The following is a 21,931-nucleotide window of genomic DNA, read 5'->3' on the forward strand; positions in this document are numbered from 1 at the left end:
GTTGCAACATGTAATCTGGACTGTCCATGGCACATTTGGGACATCCCATGTCTGTGTTTCATATAGTAATGTGTATGTTTTATGCTACTATTACATGTATATTGTAGTAATTTTCTTGCCAGGGGATCGGAGGTCATTTTCCATTTTTCCGATTGTTGCAGGGACACAACTGTCCAATCTGGGACTGTCCATGGCACATTGGGACAGCAGGTAACCCTGGTGACCATGCCCATGTCGCTACTGGGGTTTCCACCTTTTCCAGTTTCCGATCTGGGATATTTCCGGGACTCACACCTGACTTTACAGGCCGACACATACACACGGTCACTATATAGCATAGAACTTCACTTGTTTGCCTAGATATAAGCTTATTGTTGTGGCGATTTGCTTGCTTATTCTGTTTCTTGTGTCATTTAGGTATTTCTGTTACAGAAATAACCACTTCATGCTACCATTACATTAAATACGGGATATCATTGTGTCCTACAATCGTAGCACATCAGCCATTTCTATTACGTTTTTTCGGGACACAACTGGCCATAGAGAGTCTGCCCCGACCAAAGTGGGACAGGTGGGGACCTTAATCGCTGCTCCTCTGTCGGTGCGGCGCGCTGACATGCGGCTGTACACCTTCTCTGAGTGTAAACACTGACGGTGCATTGCGAGACGAACGCGGTCTTATGCGTATCCTTTGCTCCTTGGACGGGTACACTTATGCCTTTGTGGCTTCTATTTGCTTCTCCGTTTATTTGGGACGGCTACTATGTTGCATACTGTACGTGCGTATCATTCTGCACGGGACCTGGCTGCTGCCATTACTATTGTGGGCGGACCGTGGCTGTCAGCACATTTGGTTGCTCACCTCATGCCGGCTTAGACACGCCTCCAAACGCATCCTACCTGGGCTCGCTCACGTACACTACGCACGTGTCTGTGATTCCGGTGCACTCTCATTAATATGTATGTGGCGCTACTGCGCCGGCTATTCCATGCACCGCCGGCGCATGCCTTACGCCGGCCTTGCGCCGAGTTTCATGAATCCCGGGGATAGGCAAACATATATTTATATAAAAGAAAACCAACCGTATTAACATATTCCTAGTTACAAACATTATACATCACAGTTTTTGTATAACTTTCATCAATTCAACATTACATAAATTGCTCAATTCCTGCTTTCCCTTAAATCTCACTCCTCTTCTAAAACTTTATTCTGAATGTGTTGTTCGTACAATTTTCTTTTTTTTTCTATGTAATTCACTCCTACCCTTTTCTAAAGATTCTACTTCCATTTCTTTTATTTCATTTACAATATTCAATACTTCATGTACAGTTGGTTTAGACTTTGATTAACATTTCCTAGTAATTGCTTTTTTGGCAGCTCCAAGAATTAAACTTAGCAAGGCCTTACTATGCCTATGCAATTCAGATCTTGTATCGCAGCTCAAAAAAATGGTTTCCTTAGTTACGTCGATTTGCTGACCTAATATTTTTGACAGAGTACTCTGTAGGGAATTTTTAACTTCTGCCAGCTCATTACACTCCTAAAACAAATGCTGCCAGTTACCTCTTTTTCCCATTTACATCACCACCATTTGCCATCTACCCGAGGTGAAATTCTTTGGAGTCTGCTTGGGGTATAAAAATACCTATGCAAACACTTCCATGCACAAATCCTAAATTTTCTAGACTTTGTTGCATACCTTGAAGGCATACATATGTCCTTCCATTGTTTCCTTGTGAATTGCTTATCTAGTCTGTCTTTCCAATATTTTTAACCTCCTTTGATTGATTCCTGTAGTTATTGTGCAATATTTTATATCCCCCTACTAATTATTTTTATTTTTTTTTATTTATTTAACATTTGTTGACCGGGAATGTCCGACTAGGTTCCATAGAGCCTGTTTTCAGCGGAGGCCCGGGGAGAAATGCTCCAGATGCATCCCCTTTTTAACAGCAGCTTTTGTTCTACTTTCAACTAAAAACTCTACCACAGCAGGTCTTTCACTTATGATTTCTTACCCCATTCTCTTTGCCTATACTCTAATACCAATCTCTGATAGGGAAGGCAGTGTCTTTGCCTGCAGTCCAAATGTCTTCCTGGCCTCTTGCCATTCTAATACCTTCCTTCTCTAGTTATTTCCTCCCAATATTTTGGTTCCTTTGTCAGATTTCTCCAATAAATTTCAGCCCCCTCTTGTCTATTCTCTGTCCCTCTAATTGCAGTCATCCCTATTGGCAAAATCTCATTTCTCCATTTTCGTGTTGGCTTACTTATTAGAATAATTCCAGCTACTTTATGAATATAATATTATGTATTCACCTTAAGGATCTGCATCCCAAATCCCACTGTTTCCTTATTTCTTGAATTTCCTCCCTTTTTCATCATCATCCATTTCCACTTTTAATAATAGTTTCCTGCTTGTGTTATACATATAAGTCTTAATTCTATAGCCATAAAATATTCCTTCAAATTAGGTGATCCAAAGCTACCTTGTTCTGCTGGGAAGATAATCTTATCCCACTTGACCCTTGCTCTGTTCCCCTATCATATAAATTATATCACCTTATTTATTATTCACAACTTGTCTCCTAGTTGATATAAAATATGCCTGACCACTATATAAAACTAAAGGAACTAAAAACATTTTCACTAATTGTATCTTGCTATCCATATCCATAAACAAGAACTTTCAGTTTCTCAGTTTTTGTTTTATTTTTTGTTTAGTTTCTTCCCACATATCCTTAGCTGCTATAACATAATCCTTTTTAAAACAACTAGACAAAGCACCCAAAGGATGACACAGGAAGGATAAAATGCAAAATTTATGAAGCGCTTTTCGTCAGGTTCACTGACCCAACTTCCTCAGATAACAACGAAGTAATGCATAGAAGTTTTAAATACATTCAAGTTACATTCAAAAGTCATGTGATAAAATCATTTACATAATAAATTACTAACAATTAACTACAAAGAGTCTCAATGCATTCTTTAAACTACCTTGCTTTTAAAGTGATAACCTCGCTAATAAAATATTAAACCAAACCAACTATACTATTTGCAACTCTAAATAATGTTCTCTATTTTAAATACTTTAAATAAAGTTAAAGACAGTCCTACTACTATTCATGCCTCTAAAAGCTCATAGTGAAGTCATGTACTTAAAAATACATGTGTGTATATGTATATATATATATATATATATATATATATATGTTTACCTCATATAATATATGTATATAAATACAATATAATGTAATATACATACATATATATATATATATATATATATATATATATATATATATATACACACACACACACACACACACACACACACACACACACACACACACACACACACACACACATACACAAACTTTAAATAATTCCTTACAGCTATCTCTTCAAACTTCTAAGTTTCAAGTATGGCAAGATTGAACAAGTTTCATTAATACCAGGAGGGTGATGGGCATCTAACCTTAACTGCCATAAAAGTTCCAGTTGTTCTAGTAAAAAACTGGTAAAAAACTGGTGGGCATCCCTCTATAGTCTTCCATGATTTGATCTATGGCCCTAAATTTAAAACTATGACTGGAATTATATTTAATATGTTTAGCTAAAGCATTCTCAATTTTATTTTTTCTTATACTGTACAAATGCTCATATATTCTTTCTTTTATTTTTCTATCGTTTTTTTTTTTCGACATAGAAAGCTGAACAGAGATTACATTGAGCTAAATAGACCACCATTTTTGTATTACATGTAAACCTTTTCTTAATGCTATATTCCTTATTTCTACTAGTAATTTTTTCTCCTGTTGCTATGTAACTTGAATGTATTTAAAAACTTCTATGCATTACTTCGTTGTTATCTGAGGAAGTTGGGTCAGTGAACCTTACGAAAAGCACTTCATAAACTTTGCATTTTATCCTTCCTGTCTCATCCTTTGGGTGCTTTGTCTAGTTGTTTCAGCAGTTTCAGTATTTGTATAATCATTTTTAATCCATACTCCCATATCCTTCATTTATTGGTGTCCTCATAAATATAAGTATTGCTACACCAATTAATTTGCAGGTACATAGCTTATAGCCATAGCCTTTGTTTTACCTTCATTAATTTATATTCTGAAAAAGACTTGAAACTGTCTCAAGATGCTCCACAACACTGAGATGTAATTTTCTGGTTTTATGAAGTGCAGAATAATATCGTCTGCAGATAAACCCAACTTTTCTTCATTACCAAATCCAGTTTTATCCTTGAAATTCTGAGTCCCTTGTCTCCTTTGACAATGGACTCTAAGTCTAAGTGAAACAACAAAAGGGAAAAAGGGCACCCCTACCTAGTTTCTCTGTTCAGATATATCCACTTTACTTTTTTGCCTCCAATCCCTATCTATCTATCTATCTATCTATATATATATATATATATATATATATATATATATATATATAGATATATATGCACACTCCTAATTATTGTATCAGGGAATGCAGCTGCTTTCACTGCTCTACTCTTGAAATCCCAGATTACCCTCTCAGATGGTTTCTCTGAATCAAGACCCACCAGCAACAGCAGTATTTTCTTACACTATGCTTCCCTTTGGATCATCATTTTTCTATAAATGTTGTCAAATCTTTGATACATATTTATCAATTTTGGCAACAGCTCTGCCTTTCCTTTAGCTATTATAGACATAAACACTTTATAATCATAGTTTATAATTGAAATGGGACTATATGAAGCTGGGTCTGATGGGTTCTTACCATCTTTAAGTATTACAGCTATCAGGGTGTTAGCACGTCCACTTCTTTTAAAATACTGTTAAAACCTTATAGACCTTTATCACTTTCTTACCTCCTAGCTTCCATATGTCCACAGGAATAACGTCTATTGCTGGAAACTTTGCTGCAGATTGATTATATGTCACCGTTTTATATCATCTTTCCCTATCTTAATGGTTAATTGTTGAACCTCATCTACCTCTAACCTTGGTATAGTTAAGTCTCCCATAAATATTTGTATTTGTACTCATTCTTGATTTCTACATTTTTCTACTTTATACACATTTTTGTAAAATTTTCAAAATATCCCTAGTACATCTACAGGATATCTAGTTATTTTTCTTGTTATAGGCTCACTAAGTTTGGCAACAATCCTTTCTACTTTCTGTTGCCTATATGTCATTGTGCTAAAATTGTTTTTCCTCTGTAGTTATTGTTGGAAAACAATAAAAAGCAATTCCTTAACAGTTATCTTCCAAAACTCATCCATATTATCCAGATACTCCCTCATTTTCTCTTCAGCACTGTGCAGTTGTGCTGCATCTTGTTCTGTGAGATTCTCCTTATTCTGCAAAACATTAACCTTTGTCAGCCCTTCTAAATAATTCCTGTTATTTCTTAACCATATCTCTTTTTCTTTTATTTCTACCCTATTTTTGAACTCTACTTTCATTTCATCATACTCACTAGATATAACTTCTGAAGACATTTTTATCTTTCCTAATAACTCTCAAATAATGTGCACTACTCATTACTTAAATTCATCTTTTTTTAACAGGTAGGTGGGGAAATGCCAGTGTCTCATTTTTACTTCATTACCCTGCATTTTTATTTTAGTTGTTATTAGTGCATGATCTGAAATAGTTATTGAATACATGTCAAAGCATTGAATTAAATGCATATGTTCCTGTGATATATAATTTCTGTCTAGTCTAGCCTTATTATTGTACCTTGGGGAATAATATGCAAGTTTTCTCCAAGTCGTACTACTGAACCTTGTCTTCCATACCAAATATTTTCATAAATGTCTTCGGAAACTTACCTGCTTTTGTTGTATTTTCCTTTATAGGTCCTCTAGATACATCGTCACTATTGCAAATCAAATTCTAGTCCCAACTTATAAGTAATATTCCCTGCTGAAAGATGATTATTTTCCCCAAAATTTTAATTTCCATAATAGCATTTTAGGTGGGTGGAATATAAATATATGCCAGCATAATCTTCCTCCCTTGCCAGTAGCAGATATTTTTTCCCTATTGAATCACTATTGGAGCTTTTCTAGCAATTAGTATAAGTGCTCCCCTTTTTCTTTGCCTCTGAAACTCTGTTGAATATCCCTTCATTATCAAATTGACATGTTTACTTCTTGACAAATGTGTATCCTGTAATATTGCTATTTGCACTCTGCATTTCTTAATGTAATATATAATTCAATAACCTTTTCTTTTTGTCTATACCTGTAAGGACATTAATGTTATCAACACACAAATAATGCCTAATGGAAGTCAAACCGATGGAAGCTTAGATCCCTTGGTGGGTCACTAAACTGAAAGGGAACTTGTAAACCTGCTACAAGACAAAATTAAAGTTATCCATGCTAAGATGCATATTATAGCCTGTGTTCCTACTTGCACTAATTGCTGTATGTTCTTGTCTTATTTTTAATCTCCCCTTAGATGTAAAAAAACAGCTTGTATACTTTCAGCAAACATCAACTTTTAGCATTAAAAACCTAACGTGCAGCTGTCCTCAGCTACAGACTTTTCCACTCACAATGAAAATTTATTTGGTAAAGGAAATTTTTTCATTGCATTCAGTGTTCTGTTATTTACTTGCTTACATAAAAATTGTTACTAGATTCAGCCAAGGGCTTTAATGCAGATATTTATTTATGCAAATGTAAGAGAAAACATATTAACAAAGCAAATCATAATCTGTTTATTTTTACACCCCACCCCCCCACCTTAACAACCCACAAATACAGCAATTTAACTTCAGCATGTTTTTGTTCAGCCTTTCTTCTCTTTTTACATTGTAATGTCTATATTTCTAAAAAAACTAAAAAAGAAGAAAAACAGGTACTTGTTTACTTTAATATCTTTCTCACATATGACAATAACTGAAATGCTTTACTATATAACATGCAATTTATAGCATGAAATGATTTATAGGAATACTGTTAAGAACAGAAATTATTTTACTTGCAGTTACTTTTTTGTTTTACTTTTAGTGTTCTTCCAAACATTAATGACATAATGTGGGGTATATGCTTTTTAGTCCCCTACATGTTTAACAAAAGTCAGCAAAAGCCCAGTCTTTCCATTTTCTCTTGTAATGCTATATTTCACAAATATAATTGATGATTTATAATCTTAAATGTAGTCACTAATTTCAGTGTTGCAGATCTTCTTCCTGTTCATGTCCTTCTCTCAACCCCAGACTCTGATTCAATCCCAAGGTTTTCCTGATTCTTCTAGTCAACCTCTGTGCTTTTTTCTGTTTCTCAAACATTTTCTTTTGCAACATTGCAAAAGGTTTCACTGGCAAATTCTCTATATGAGCTTCATTATCAGAAGAATGAGAATGAGAATATTCTTCTATGTATTGGCTCACTTTTTATTGGACAAACTTTTATATTGCCTCCTTATCCTGTTCTGCATCAACAATTGCTTTGATTCCCCAGGAAAAAAACATATTCTGATGACAATTGGATACAGAAGCTTGAATGTTGCACCTGCCTCTCTAAACTCTCTGATTGCTGGGATAAATTTGCTTCTCATCTGCCTGGTATAAGTGAATAATAATTTTTCACAAACACTTTTGTGTCTCCGATTGTAATACTTTCCCCTTCTGTCAGGATCAACTCATTCTACTAGTAAAATTGCATCTTTACTAATACAGGTCTTAGCTGCTTTTCCAGGGCCAGATTTAGAGCATACAAGTGATGTGCCTTTTCAATTAACAAATCCTGCTGTGGAGAAGCATTTCATTTGATTATTTGTACTTTCATAAAGTTAATACAGTCTGTTCCTTCCAGTTTATCTAGTATAACAGAAAATCTCAGGTTTTCCTTCTATGCTCTGCCCTCTTACTCTACCATTTTTAAACAGCTTTTCTTGAGTCATCTTACATTCATCCAGCCTTTTCTTCCTTTCAAACTCTGATTTTTTGCAATTTTATCAGTTCATCACAATAGCTGTTTAAGGCTTCTTCCATTTTCCAGTCTTTTCTTATTTAAGTTGCAATACACCTCAGTGTTTTAATCAGCTCTGAGAAGATTTGATTTATGTTTTTCCTATAGATTACTGGAAGCCATTTCTTGTACCAAAGCTGGAGATTGAACTGCTTTTTGTTGAGCGGCTGCAAGGTTCTTTGTATTCAGTGTTTTCTCTTCACCTTTTCTAGTTCATTTTCTTGCAGGGTCTCTAAATTTCTTCTTTGCTGGCATCTAGACAGTGTACGTATAAGCCAGTAAATGAATTTACAAAACCTAGTTAAGTTACTAGCCCTTATTACTCAGTTTCTTTTTTTCAGTCTGGGAGAGCTGAAATTAACCTGTTGATCAGTATGCAGCATCTTGGAAGCACTCTAAGTTGCACATCTTGACAGGTATTCAGTGTTATTTATATTGCTAATTATACAATTAAGCATTTGTTTCATATTTCTGCAAATATCTCAATAAACCTGCAATTTATACAGGAATTTCCTGTTGTCATGTGAAAGCTTATGTCTGGCTAACAAAAAATGTATTAACAACATTTGTCTAGGTTGCACATTTCCAAGATTTGAGAATCTGATTGTAAATGTTTGGCAAAAAATGCAATTTTGAGTTTATGTGCATTGTAATATATTATAGTATTTATGGAAAGAACATTGCTACTTATACAATTTGAATATCTTTTGCTGTTCACAAATATTTACATTTATTTGTCTTATGTTTTTTAAGTTTGTTTTTCAGAAAATGTTCTGGAATGCAAGCTTTGTGTAGGTTGCTGGAGGTGTGACATTCCATACCACATAGATGCTAATGAATTAACACAAATTCAGTACCAGAATCATTCAATACTAAAGAGTCTACTACTATTGAAATCAGACTTGTGCAATTTATCTTCAAACAATCCTTCTATTTGCATTTTCAAAGTAACCAGGTTATCATTTTTTTTATGTTTACTTGAAATATACTCCACAAGTTAAGGGTAAATGGTGAATGAAAAAGTTGTTCAATGACGTTCTTAGAGGAGGTAAAGAAACAGGGTAGGAATTATTCCTGATCTATATCAAATGAAGAACAGATTTAATTGCCAGTGTTACTGCCAAGAACCCATTTTTGTAATATTTAAAAGTCATGATCAACTTGCTCCTTAGCCTACACCTTATTGAATAAAGACCAGTCTCTGTAAGTCTTTCACTGACATAAATGTTTCACCTTGGTTATCTGCCTAGTAATTAAAGAATGACTTCTCTCACATTTCTTTATTTATGACAAATTATAGATACAGAAGAGAGCACAGAATCCTATAGGTACTCTAATTCTAGCCTTGTGTAATGGAATCAAAACAGATGCATCCCTGCTTGTGATATCATGTAGTTTTTATCACCCTTATAGGCTTCCCTAAGCACTCTTCTCAAATGTACAGAAAAACTTAAGTTACTGTCAATCAGTATCCTCAGTTCTCAAACACTATTGTCAGAGATTAAAATATGATTTCCATTGCTTATATTTATTTATTTATTTATTTATTTTGCATTTTTTTCACCAGGAAGGTCTGGCTTGCCCAAAAAATGTCAATGTTTAGCAGAGGCCTGGAGAGAAAAGCTCTACAATCACAATCTATCAAAAATCAATTACAGATATTTTAAATCACAGGAGTGAAAAAAGTTGTAATGAGGAAAAACATAGAACATATATTTTATAGTAGAGTGCAATGAAAAACAATAACAAGTTGGAAAATATATGTGAGGAAAAAATCATTAGTCATATTATTTGTTACATAGATTAGTATGTGATAAATGAGATTTGCGATAATTCTAATATGATATTTAAAACAGATTTAGAGATTACATGATTAGAGACAATGATGGTAAATTGAGTGATGTCCTAGTATGACAGAAGGTTTTCTTGAAATGGTTATGGAAAGAAGTAAGGCTGGAGAGAAAAAGGAGATTATAAGAAGAGTGCAGGGTAGGGTGTCTTCAGGTAATTTAGGTGACTAGGGAGGAAAGAGAAAAAGGTAGAGGAAAGGTCTGCAGAGAGAAAGTGGATATGGTAAGACTGTGCGAAAAACAAAAGAAAGGAGTGGAGTAGAAAGTTGGGGAGGGTTGTGAGATATGTCGCAGGTTGAAGGGGGGTGACTAAAGTATAGCGAGTAAGTTCAACCAGGATTGGGACGTGAACATATCTATGATTTTGTAAGGTATTCTTTTAGGGAACAGTTAAAAGTGGGTAGATTAGAAATAGTTCTGGTGGTTAGAGGTAGTTCCAGTTTTTGCTACTATGGGTATAGGCTTTGTCCAGGGGATTTATTTGGTTTACTTATGGTGAGAAGTTGTCTTCTGATCTGAGAGTTCTATTAGGGAAATATATGTTAATTAAAAGGGTAAGAGATGGCCAGGCTAATGGTTTATGTATGATTTTATGTATCTTTATAATCTGAATGTTGGAGAGGTGAAGGGGAGCTCCAGCCAGCTAAGGGTATGCAGAGCTTTGCAGTGGTGGGTAAAGGAGGAAGAATTAGTGGGTCTATATTATCTTATCAAAGAGGCATCACATCAACCCCTAAAGAACAAACCACCAGTTATGTGGATGACTGATGCAGTGATATTTTTCCTAGGGAAAAAAAATTGCTTGGCCATCAGCATGAATTTGTCCCTTTCCCTACTGTAGTGTGATCTCGGAGTTGGTATATTTAGTTAGGAGGTGTGGGGGCCAAAGCCCCCCACATGGGGGGGGGTGAAGCCCCCACTTGTATGTGTTTGTAGTGATGTTTTGTTTCTGGCCGGATCAGTGATTTTTTTCCTTAGGAAAAAAAATGCTGAATCAGCCATTTGTGTAACTGGTGGTTTGTTCTTTAGGGGTCGATGAAGAGGCATTTGCTGTAATGCCTCTTTGATAAGATAATATAGACCTGGAATTAGTAGCAAACTTGGCAATTTTTCTGTAGCAGCTTTCAAGTTTGTTTTTATGGATGATTATAAATGGGTTAGAATTGTGGCTCCATAGAGCAGGGAGCACAGAACGTAAGTTTTGGCTACAGTAATTTTTGTGGTTGTGCTCAGAAAGTTTGTTTTTGTATATTATGCCTAGCTTTTGATGGGTTTATTTGCTATTGCTTTGGATGTGGACCTCAAATTTAAGATTATCATCTATTATGATGCCTAATAGTTTGATATGGTGAACTAATTCAGTTTCATTGCCATTTGCCGATAAGACACTGAAAGATGCTTTGCTAAGGGTGTGAGTTTTTAGGTTAAAGAAGAGGAGTTCTTTTTTTTTTTTTTTGGCAGTGGTGAGTTAAGAGTTGGGCTTTTGTAAGCCAGGTTTCAAGTGTTTTCTTGGAGGTGAGTTAAGGTGTTTGAAGAGCAGATGATGGTAAAGTCATCTGCATATTGAATCAGGGTGCTTTCACAAGAAGATGAATGTAGTCTATTGATAAAAATATTGAATAGTAGAATGCCAAATATGGATCCATGTTGGACTTTTGTGGAAGTGTGAAGGTATGCAGAGATGGACCCATGCCATTTTATAGTTTGTTGGCTGTTGGCAATGTAGCTGGAGAACCATTGAATAGATGGAGATGATAGTCCCAGGGTGGAAAGTTGATTGAGGAGCTTACTGTAAGAGACCATGTCAAAGACTTTTGATAAATCTAGAAGTACTGCAGATACAAGTTTAGTAGAGTTATGACATTTATTGAAAGTGTGATAGTAATGCAATGGAATTGCTTGGGTCTGGATGAAATCCATGTTCCGTATTGATGATTAGCTTATTTTGTAAGAGATATTGGAGAAACTGCTGATGTATACATCCTTCAAGGATTTTAGAGATGGGGTGACAGGATAGTTATGTTATGGAAAATTATAATGTCAGAGGAATTACATAATTTAAGTAAAGGGATAATATATGTCATTTTCCATAAATTAGAAACACAGGATTCTGTAATTGATCTATTACACAAAGAAAGAAAGAAAGAAGAAAATAAATAAAAAGTGGCAATAATATCCTTGGCTTTTCCTTCCAAAATGCAGAATCCTGCAGTTGCTTACATTAAAATTAATACAATTTAAAAATGACTACCTATACAGATTGTTCAAACAGTCATGTGACATTTTATGTTCATTAATCCCAGTGACAGTGGCCCCAGCCTTCATATCATCTGTAAACTTGCTGACCCTTACATTTTGATTGGTATGAACATTAGAGACAAACATATCACACAGTAATGGTCCCAAAACTGAGCCCTGGGTTGCCCTAAATGTAATCTCTACTTCTTCAGAGAATTTATCATATATATTCAGATTACATCTCTTGTCATTCAACTAATTTGCAACCCAGTTAATAATGTATGAATTAACTACTTTTATTTTATCCATATATTCCACATATAGTCACAAATGGTTACTTAGAGTCTGTTTATAGTTTAGTATATTGAGAAAGGAAAGATAGACTATGCACCAGCACATGGTGTGCAACCCCTAAAAAGTATAGTTCTGAAATAAAGAACAAAAATACACATGACAGAATTCATCAGTAGGCCAATTACTGAGTCTTTAGCTAAGACTGTTTTTAAACACACACTTTTGGAAACCACAAACCAAAGGTGTTACTGTACTTCTGTATTACATTATTGCCACTTTTTATTTCTTTTCTTATTCCTTTCATTCTTTCTTTGTGTCCAAAATTTTACTTATGTATTCAAGTAAATAGAAGTATGGGAAAGAAAGTGTAGAAAAGTGCAGAACAAGGAAATAGAGGTCACATTCTAACAATGCCTGTGTATGAACAATGTATAGTGTTATTATAGAGTGGGATATTTTGAAAAAGAAAAAAACACATTTTTTAAGTAATTGCTTTGTACAGGTTTTATACTTGTGGGTACAGTTTAGATTTTGTTTGTGGTGTGAAAGAAATAGTCGAGTGTGTTGTAATATGTATGTGCATGTTTACATGCTTGCAAAGTGTTAGATTTTAGTCAACATTATGGCACAGACAGTTTTTACAAGTGCCTGTTTTGTCTTTAAGTATCTTTGTGTTGATTGCATATGCAACACATTTTGTCATTGCTGGTGACACTGTACATGTTAAAAGGCTCAATAGAAAGATGTTTTAAGTGCTGTGTTATATTTGGAATCAAAATGATTGCAAATATATTTTAGTCTGACTACCATATGGTATGACAGCAGACTAGCTTTTGGTGATTTCACAGAGTATATATATATATATATATATATATATATATATATATATATATATATATATATATATATACATCATAATCAATTTATCTTAAGGATCAAAATAAAAAATGATGACTTACAGCTTAGTTTAGAAGATAGTGCAGATAAGGCTCAGTGTGCTGATTTTATGGGAAGCCATTTAATGAAATGGTTTGTAATAAAACTGGCTTAGCAGCAAAATTTAGTTAATTGCATGGCCTGCCATAAAGCATTTGTAGAAGTACATCATACCAGTTCCAGAAATGTATCAGTGTTTGCTGTCTTGAGGTTTAAAATTTGAAAAAAAAATTACTTATTAAAAATCAACTTAAAATAACAAAAGCATAGCAATACAAAATGACAAATTTCCAACAGAGTATTGCTTGCAGTCAGTCACCTGGACTTCGCTTCCAAGACACCATAAAGATTAAGCGCTTTCATCCTGTTAAGGAATAGGACTTTATCAGAATCTGAAACTATTAAGAAATACAGCCCTTTTTATATTATACACAATAAACAAATCTATAAAAGGATAGTGAAAACTTTAAAAACCTCCGTTAATATTGTAATACAATTACAATAATTATATCAAGCTAAGTCTAAATAAGTCTAAGTTAGAATTAATGAAATTAAAATGGCTTTTCATACCCCTGGCATTAATGAGAACATTTAATTACAGCCCTTGTTGAATGAAAGGTCAATTTTTTTATGCTATTTTGTCTTATTATATAATTATTGTATTTTATTGCAATATTAATGGAAGTTTTTAACGTTTTTAGTGTCCTTTTATAGATTTGTTTTTTTAGTTGATTGTCAGAATGTTTTTATTAATAAAGTGTCTTGGAAGCAAAGTCTGTATGATTGACTGCAAGTGACACTCTGTTGGAACTTATTAAAAATCAGCTTGGTGGATCTTTTCTTTAGCACAACCTGCTATAATGCTGCCTGTCTGTAGGAAGACTTCATTATCCATCCCACAGCACTCCTTAGTACAATCTGTGGCATCCTTAGGTGGGGGAAACAGTTTTCTGAGACTTGGCTTGACCTGGAGAATAATTATCAAGGACCTTTTGATGAGGTTATAAACTATTCCTGAAAAGGGTATAGAGGCTGTCCTTCCATTGGAACAGATGTAGGCATTTTATTCTCATCTTTCTCTGGATCTGAAGGCAGCAGATATTTTTCCTTCTAGCTAGGAAAATGCTGATTTCATTCACTATTTCCATGATATCTGATTTTAGATAGTGACCATCTGCAAGATCATCAAACCCTTGCTTTCATAGAGCATTGGAAAGGTGTTGGTTAGCTTTAAAAATGCCTTTATCACACCATTATTTGAGGTTTAGACATAATATTGTTTGGGGTGGCATCACTTATACTACAGTATGTTACAATTTGTTCTATCTGCATTCCTTGAATATTTGTAGAGGCATTGGTTCTCGTGTTTGAAGACTTACATAAGAGGAATGCCCATGTGTTTCTCTAAAAAAATTACTAGTTTCATGTAGGTCCATCAAAATCTTTTCTTGTATTGTCACTAGAAGGGGCATTCCCATCACTGTACTCCTTGGGGTTGCTATAACTTGGGGGAAAAAAAAACTGTCTAATCTCTTCTCAGAAGGCTGCTTTTATGGTTGAACTTCTGAATTTCATGTCTACTATGATTTTCTTGATGCCATTTGCATGTCAAGAGATGTAGGTATGAGGCTGTGAGGTGTCAGCGCTTATAAAGATACTGTAGTTAATCCACAAGTCATGCTTATGTTCCATAAACACCCATATCAGATCCATGCTACCACCGTTAGTAATAGTAGACTATTCTAAACAACCTTCTGAAGAAACTCTCATTCATATAGCCAAAGCAGTTGCAAGTCTTAAAAATGGATGTTTTTGTGGAAAGGTAAGGAACCCACATTGGCTTCATCATGACTAAAGGGACATGACTCATCCCCCAAATGATGAAGTTTCACATCCAGCATCTGGAGATTTGGGCAGTCCTATAATTCTCAGAATCTTGGAGGCAATTTCCTTCCGATTTTGTCTGACAATGAGTTTCTAATGTGGTATCTAAACAGAAAGCACAGCACATGATCATACTCCCTCTGCAGACAGATGACAGCCCTGGAAATGCAAGATAGAAGCATCATTCTCTCAGTAGTATATCCTAGATGACACGAATATGGTGGTAGACTCTTCGAGCTGCTGCTGTACTCTAATCTTCTCATGTACACATCCTGAGATCTTCCCAGATCAAATTTTCAAGAAGTTGAGATCCTCTAAGATCATTTTGTTCATTGCTTGTTAGAATATAGATCTGCACCTTTTCTGTTGACTACAGCATGCAAAGGAGACATTAACATTAGGCACATTCATTGTTCCTTAGTGAGAACCTCCTACAGATTCCCAGGATTCCTGATGATCCCATACCTCATCGTAAAGTAAAAAAAAAAGATCAAAACTCATTCTTTTTAGCCTGGCTATGTGGCACAGAGGTATGAAGCCCTAGCTGTAACTCAGGCAATGGGGTTTTAATTATTGGTTTATTTGACATTTGTAATAATATGAGCTGGAGGGGAAGTTAGTAGTTAGTTCTAAGATATAAAATTGGAAATGGGTGCTAGGTTGGTGAGGAGCATTGGCAGATCCATTTGCTGGACAGATGCTGCTTGAGTTGAGATTTAAAGGAATCATAGTGAGATATAAATCTGAGTGATTCAGGAATACTATGTCAGTTTTTGGCAACACAATGTGAGTGCAGACTGACTCTATTTTATCTGTGAGGTTTGTAAATAGTAGTTGCTTGTCAGGAGAATGTAAGTCGTGAGATGGAATATAATGTTGAAGGTTGCTTGTGCAAATGAGGAGTTTAAGATTAGGTGATTAAAAGTCAGCAGGTGGGGTAGTTTGAGACAATTTAAGGTTTTGAGAGCAGAGCAGTGGTGAGAATTGTGGGGCTGACCAGTGGCAATTTAACTGTTTTGTTATAGCATTGACTAAGTTTTACTTTTAGTGAGAAGTTAAGATTTGTTAGGATAGAGGAGGCATATAGAAGGGATGGTAAGAGATAAGTAGAGACATGGTTACATTTGTGGAGTTGGTGAGGACTTCTTTTAACTTTGTACAGCATCCCCAGTTTTTGATTGGCCTTTTTATGTTGTTACTGATATGCAGGTCAAACTTGGGATTGTTGTCAGTTGTTACACCTAACAGCTTAGTATGTGTAATGACATCTATTGAAGTATTGTTAAGAAAAGTAATTGAGAAGTTAGAGTGATCAGGGGGAGTTGTTTGGTTAAGAATAGAAAGAGCTTTGTTTTCTTGGGATTTAGTAGGAGGTAGTTGTTGTTGAGCCATGACTCGATAAAACTGAATGCACCTTGAGTCATGTTTTGAAGATGTGCAAGATTGCTAGAGGAGCAGATTAAAGTAGAGTCATCGGCATATTGAACAAAGGTTGCTTGTTTAGAGGCAATGTGAAGATGATTAATAAAAATGTTGAAGAGGAGTGGACCCAGAACTGAATCTTGAGGTATCCCAGTGCTAACTGATAGATAGGGTGAAAAACTGGAATTCCATCTAACTGACTAAAATCTGTTGGAGAGGTAACTGGTGAACCATTGTAATGCGGTTTCTGTTAATCTAAGCAGTGATAGCTGGGACAAGAGTTAGAAGTGGGAGACGGTCTCAAAAGCTTTTGAAAGATCTAAAAATAGGGATGATACTATTATTATCAGAGCCGCTGGCTTTATTTTCTGTGTCAGTAAAGCTTAGAAGAGCAGTGATAGTACTCTGAGCAGGTCTTAATCAATGTTGTGTAGGGAGAGAAGATTATTGTCAAGAAGATATTGAAAGAATTGTTTGTGGATGCATTTCTGTAGAATTTTGGATAGAGAAGAAAGGAAGCCAATAGGCCTATAGTTGGATAGGTATGTGGAGGTGCCACCTTTGGGGATAGGAATAATAAAGAACGTTTTGCACAGGGTAGGGACATAAGCTTCCCTGATGGATCTATTAATAAGTATAGAAACTGGGTACCCCTATGGTGTCAGCTTCCATTCTTAGGCACTCATTAAGAAGATTATCATCAGAGGGGGATCAAGGTTTGAGCTTGCTTAGCAAGCACTTGATAAAGGATGTGGGTACTGGTTGTATGGACAAAGAGGAGATGCAGGTAGTTGAAGGTTGAGAGAAAGTAGAGGGTGATGTAGTGAAGTTGCTGGTAATGGATGCTATTGTATTCATGAAATAAGAATTAAATTGAGATGCTATATCAGAGGAAATGCTGTTACTGGCAGATTTAGGAGAAGAATTATTTCCAGGATGTATGATTTTTTTCAGAAAGTCTTACGAGAAATTTTATGTTGATCTTGTGGCTTTGTGTAAAATTGTTTTTTGACTATGTTCACATGTTTCTTTACTAGGTTGCACAGTGTTCTAAAGTGTTGCAGAATATATTCCATTTTTTGTTTTGAGTAGCATGCCCAGGCCTTATCCCTTTTTTCATGAGAGACCTGGTATTTACAGAAAGCTAGGGGGAACAGTTATTTTTGGTTCTTTTGTTTCTGGCAGGGGCTAGTCTGTTTAATGTTTCTAGGAATGTAGAGTTGAATTTATTGACTGCTTCAACAAGAGGTATTTTAAGAAAGACTAATGATTAGTATTTACCATATCTGTAAAGGTCTGCAGGTTAAAGTGGGTTAGATTGCATATTGTTTTGTAAGTATGCTGCTTGTAAAGGTGAGAGGTCAGTCCAGTAGTGCAAAGAGGGTGGTGGTCACTAATGGAGTCAGGTAAAATTTCTGATTCTATGTAGTTACTAGAGTGGGGTACTAGAATCTAATCTATAATTGAATCTCTTTAGTATGATGAGTTGGTATAGGTTGGGTGGGTCATGAGTTGTGAAAACCCAAAGAGATTGAAGCTATCTGTGGATAACTGGGAGTTAAGTTTACACCAGTCAATGCGGATATCACCTAGTATTATGGTTTCTATAGGAATGTTGGTTGTCACCCAGGATAAGATGCTTTCAAGAGCTAATGGATTGTTACCAGGTGGTATGCACGCTGCAATAATGCAGAGACCTTTGTTTTTATTTAGGTTAAAGTAGCTGATAATCAGTTTTGCTTTGTCGAAGGAAGAAACAGGATGGTTATGAGAGGTTAATGGGATGGAGTTTGGATATAGTATGGCAACACCACCTCCTTTTCCTTTGAGTTGGTCAACTCTAATCATGTTGAACCCAGCAGGATTTATTTTGGTATCTTTGATGTGAGGATTGAGCCAGGTTTCAGTGATTACTAATATGTCAAGGGATTGTAGAGATATCCACACATCTAGTTCAGATACTTTATTGCAAATGTTATGAATGTTTACTGGAGCAAATGTGAGTTTATTGTGTGAAGCTGGAGAATTTGCTAGGGATAGGGATGGTATGAAATAGGGGCCTGGTTTGGGGGTGAGTATCACCACAAAGTAGCAATTTGATGATAAAACTAGAAAGAAAATAATTAAATTTAGATGTACAGTAAGTATGTCTGATGTTGGACAAGTAAAGTGGTGTTTAGTAAAGTTTAGGCTTTAACTATAGTCCATGTAAAATAAATGAGGAATGATGGGTTGGGAGTAGTGATTTGTGAAGTTGGAGGATGAGGCAGTGCCTATGGTAGGGAAAATGTAGATGAGTATATTACACACCCCTTCCCTGGTTCTTTGGTGAGTGTAAGCAGGCAGTTACAGTATAAAACAGAAAACTATCAATCCATCCTCAATGGCTGTCTGAATGATGGCAGGGAATGGGCAGAAAAAATATTCTTACTGCTGCATCATGAGTGACATCATCATGAATTCAATTCAGGAAATGAGGCTGCTAGTGATATAAGCCAGAGTTTTCTGTCAGTTCTGGGGTAGCAAGCATTTCCATTTAATTATCTGGTTCCTGTGGTAGAGCCTGTGAGTCTGCCAAATCTTTTGGGTAAGGTACTAGAAGTGATTGGGATTCTTAGGAAACCTCCTACCAGGTAGATTTAGTATGCTAAGTAGAAGAGGTACTCTTCCTGCTTGGTGCAGGCCATTTACTATCCCAGTTAATCTACAAGTTATGGTTATGTTTGTTAACACATGTATGATATGGGTTTCAGTTCCTCCATAATCAAGGTGCATGTGACAGCTATTTCTGTCTATTATAACATTGTAGAAAGGCAGAACTGTGCCTCAAAACTGACTGGCCAAACAGATCCATAAATAAGCATTACATATATGCCTGCCATTGAAGAATTGCTCCTCTGTATTTGATATAAGTTTTCTGATTGATAAACTCTGCACTCTATTCGAACTAGCTGGCTCAGTGGGATTGAAGTTCATCACTGGAAAACACTTACCTCTGATAACAGAATCTTTGAGAGCCAGGTTGTCATGTGTGATCTCTTACAAGTATTGAAGATCCCCTCCAGTTAACTCACATGTTCTCTTGAAACTATCTTCTTAATTGTCCATGAAACAGTACATTTATCTTTGTTGGATTTTTTTTTTTTTGCCATGGTAGAAACCAGAAGAGGAAAAAACTTTTTCTACCCAGGATGAAAACTGTCAGGTTTTATTTATTTATTTAGTTTTTGCTATAATCCTTCTCCAACCACTGAACTTAGCCCTAATTCAATATTTTGACCTGTTCTTTCCTCCAGGTGAAATATCTGTAGTTCATTAATTTGCTGGATGGTGGGGAACAAGGAGAGAGTGAACCAAAAGCAAATGGATGACTTGTGAGGAGGATCTGTGTTTTCTCTTTAAAGCCTTGCTTCCCCAGTGCATGTTCATCAGCATCCAGAGGGCTAACATAGAGTGGTCCCTTTCAATGCAGGGTCATTCCGCTGTATGAGGTGATTAATTGACTTTGCCCCCCCTTCTTGTGGATTAATTGACTTTGCCCCCCTTCTTGTGGACAGGCAGCCCCTTTTAAGCCCCAGTCTCCACTCACAGGCATTGTGTCCACATTACATGCCCCTCCCCTCCCCCAAAGTGGGGTGAGTAGGCTTAAACCTCATCGTTCTACTCCATCCCATGCCATCTGCAACGGGTGCCTGAGCTATTAGCTGAAATCAGGTTGCCTGGATTGTAGTCAGGGCTTTATCCTTCTATGCCAATGGAGCTGCCAACTCAGGTTTTACCTGAAGCTGGTACATGAATTTTGGAAGTGTGAACTGCTATTCATGTTTTTCTTTCTGTATAGGAAAAAGTTTGTGTTTCCATGCTGTATCAGCATGCATTTTCTAAATGATAAGAAGTATCTTTTGATGGTATTAGTGACTGACTGAATGCAATCCATGATTATCAGAAAATCAAATATGTTAGGAAGAACAAGGCAAAGCTATGAGACAAAATCAGGGAAGTTCTACAAAATGAAAACAACACAAGCACCAAAATGCAAAATATATCCAAAAAGGAAAGAAAACAACTGCCAGTATATCCAAACGATTTATTCCAAATAGCTTCTCTCTCTCTCTAGCGCCTCGGCTTCAAAAAGCCTTCAACAAGTATCTCACAGTAAAAAAACAAGTAACATTTATACACACCTTCATTAATTCATTATTCAATTAAAACTGAACAATCAGATGTTAACAATGTAAAAACAATTATGCAATTAAATCACACTCTTCCAGCAGCATTCAGTATTCAGCCCCTTAGGAATCAGGGTCTGATATTTCAAAATAAAAATCAATTCTTTTTTCAGAAGTTCATATCTGATCCTATCTTCACTAACTTCTTGTCTCACAATTTGTTCTAAAATAGATACTCTAAAACTATTACATTCAGAGTTATGGTATTCAATAAAATGTTGTGCTAATGGACTTTCTATTTTCTTATTTTTTATGTCTCTCAGATGCTCCATAATCCTAATTTTGAACATCCTTTTTGTTTGACCCACATAATATTTTTTACATCCACATCTAATAATATAAATCACTTGTTCTGTGGTACAACTAAAATGCCCCTTAGGTATATAACTAATTCCATTAATATAAGGGAAAGAATTCTCCACATAAATACAAATTTTACATTTTCCACACTCTTTAGTGCCTATACTTTGAACAGATCTAACTAAATTCTGTATAGGTAACTCAAACTTTGTGTGTACTACTATATCTCTAATATTTCTTCCTCTCTTATAACATTTTATTTGTCATGTCTTTTAATTCTTCAAAATTCTGTAAATATTTCCAAAAATATGAAATGCATCTTTTTATATCTTCACTGCATATATTGTATACAGATACCATATAGATGTTATTATCACTATTTTTACCTGACTCAAATTTATGTCTTATATGTCCTTTGGGATACCTATGATACCTTTTATTAAATACTTTATTTTTACTCATATTAATCAACTGACTATCATAATTTCTATTTTTAAACATATCACATGTCTTATTTATCTCATTGAGGAATTCTTCCTCATTATTACATATTCGAGAAATTCTCAACAATTCACTGTATGGTATTGCTTCTATAACATGTTTAGGATGGCAACTATTACCCATCAAAAATTGATTAATACTATCAAATTTTCTGTGTATTCCAGTAACTACATGTTCACCCACTATTCCTTTTAGATTAACATCTAAAAAAGAAACAATACTACCACTTTGTATCCCATCAAATTTTATATTAAATCTATTTTTTTGAATATCTTGAACACAGTTGTTACTCTCTGTT

This window comes from Protopterus annectens, chromosome 10.part0 (genome assembly GCF_019279795.1).
Source record: "Protopterus annectens isolate FY-2018-M chromosome 10.part0, PAN1.0, whole genome shotgun sequence".
Classification (NCBI taxonomy): Eukaryota; Metazoa; Chordata; order Ceratodontiformes; family Protopteridae; genus Protopterus; species Protopterus annectens.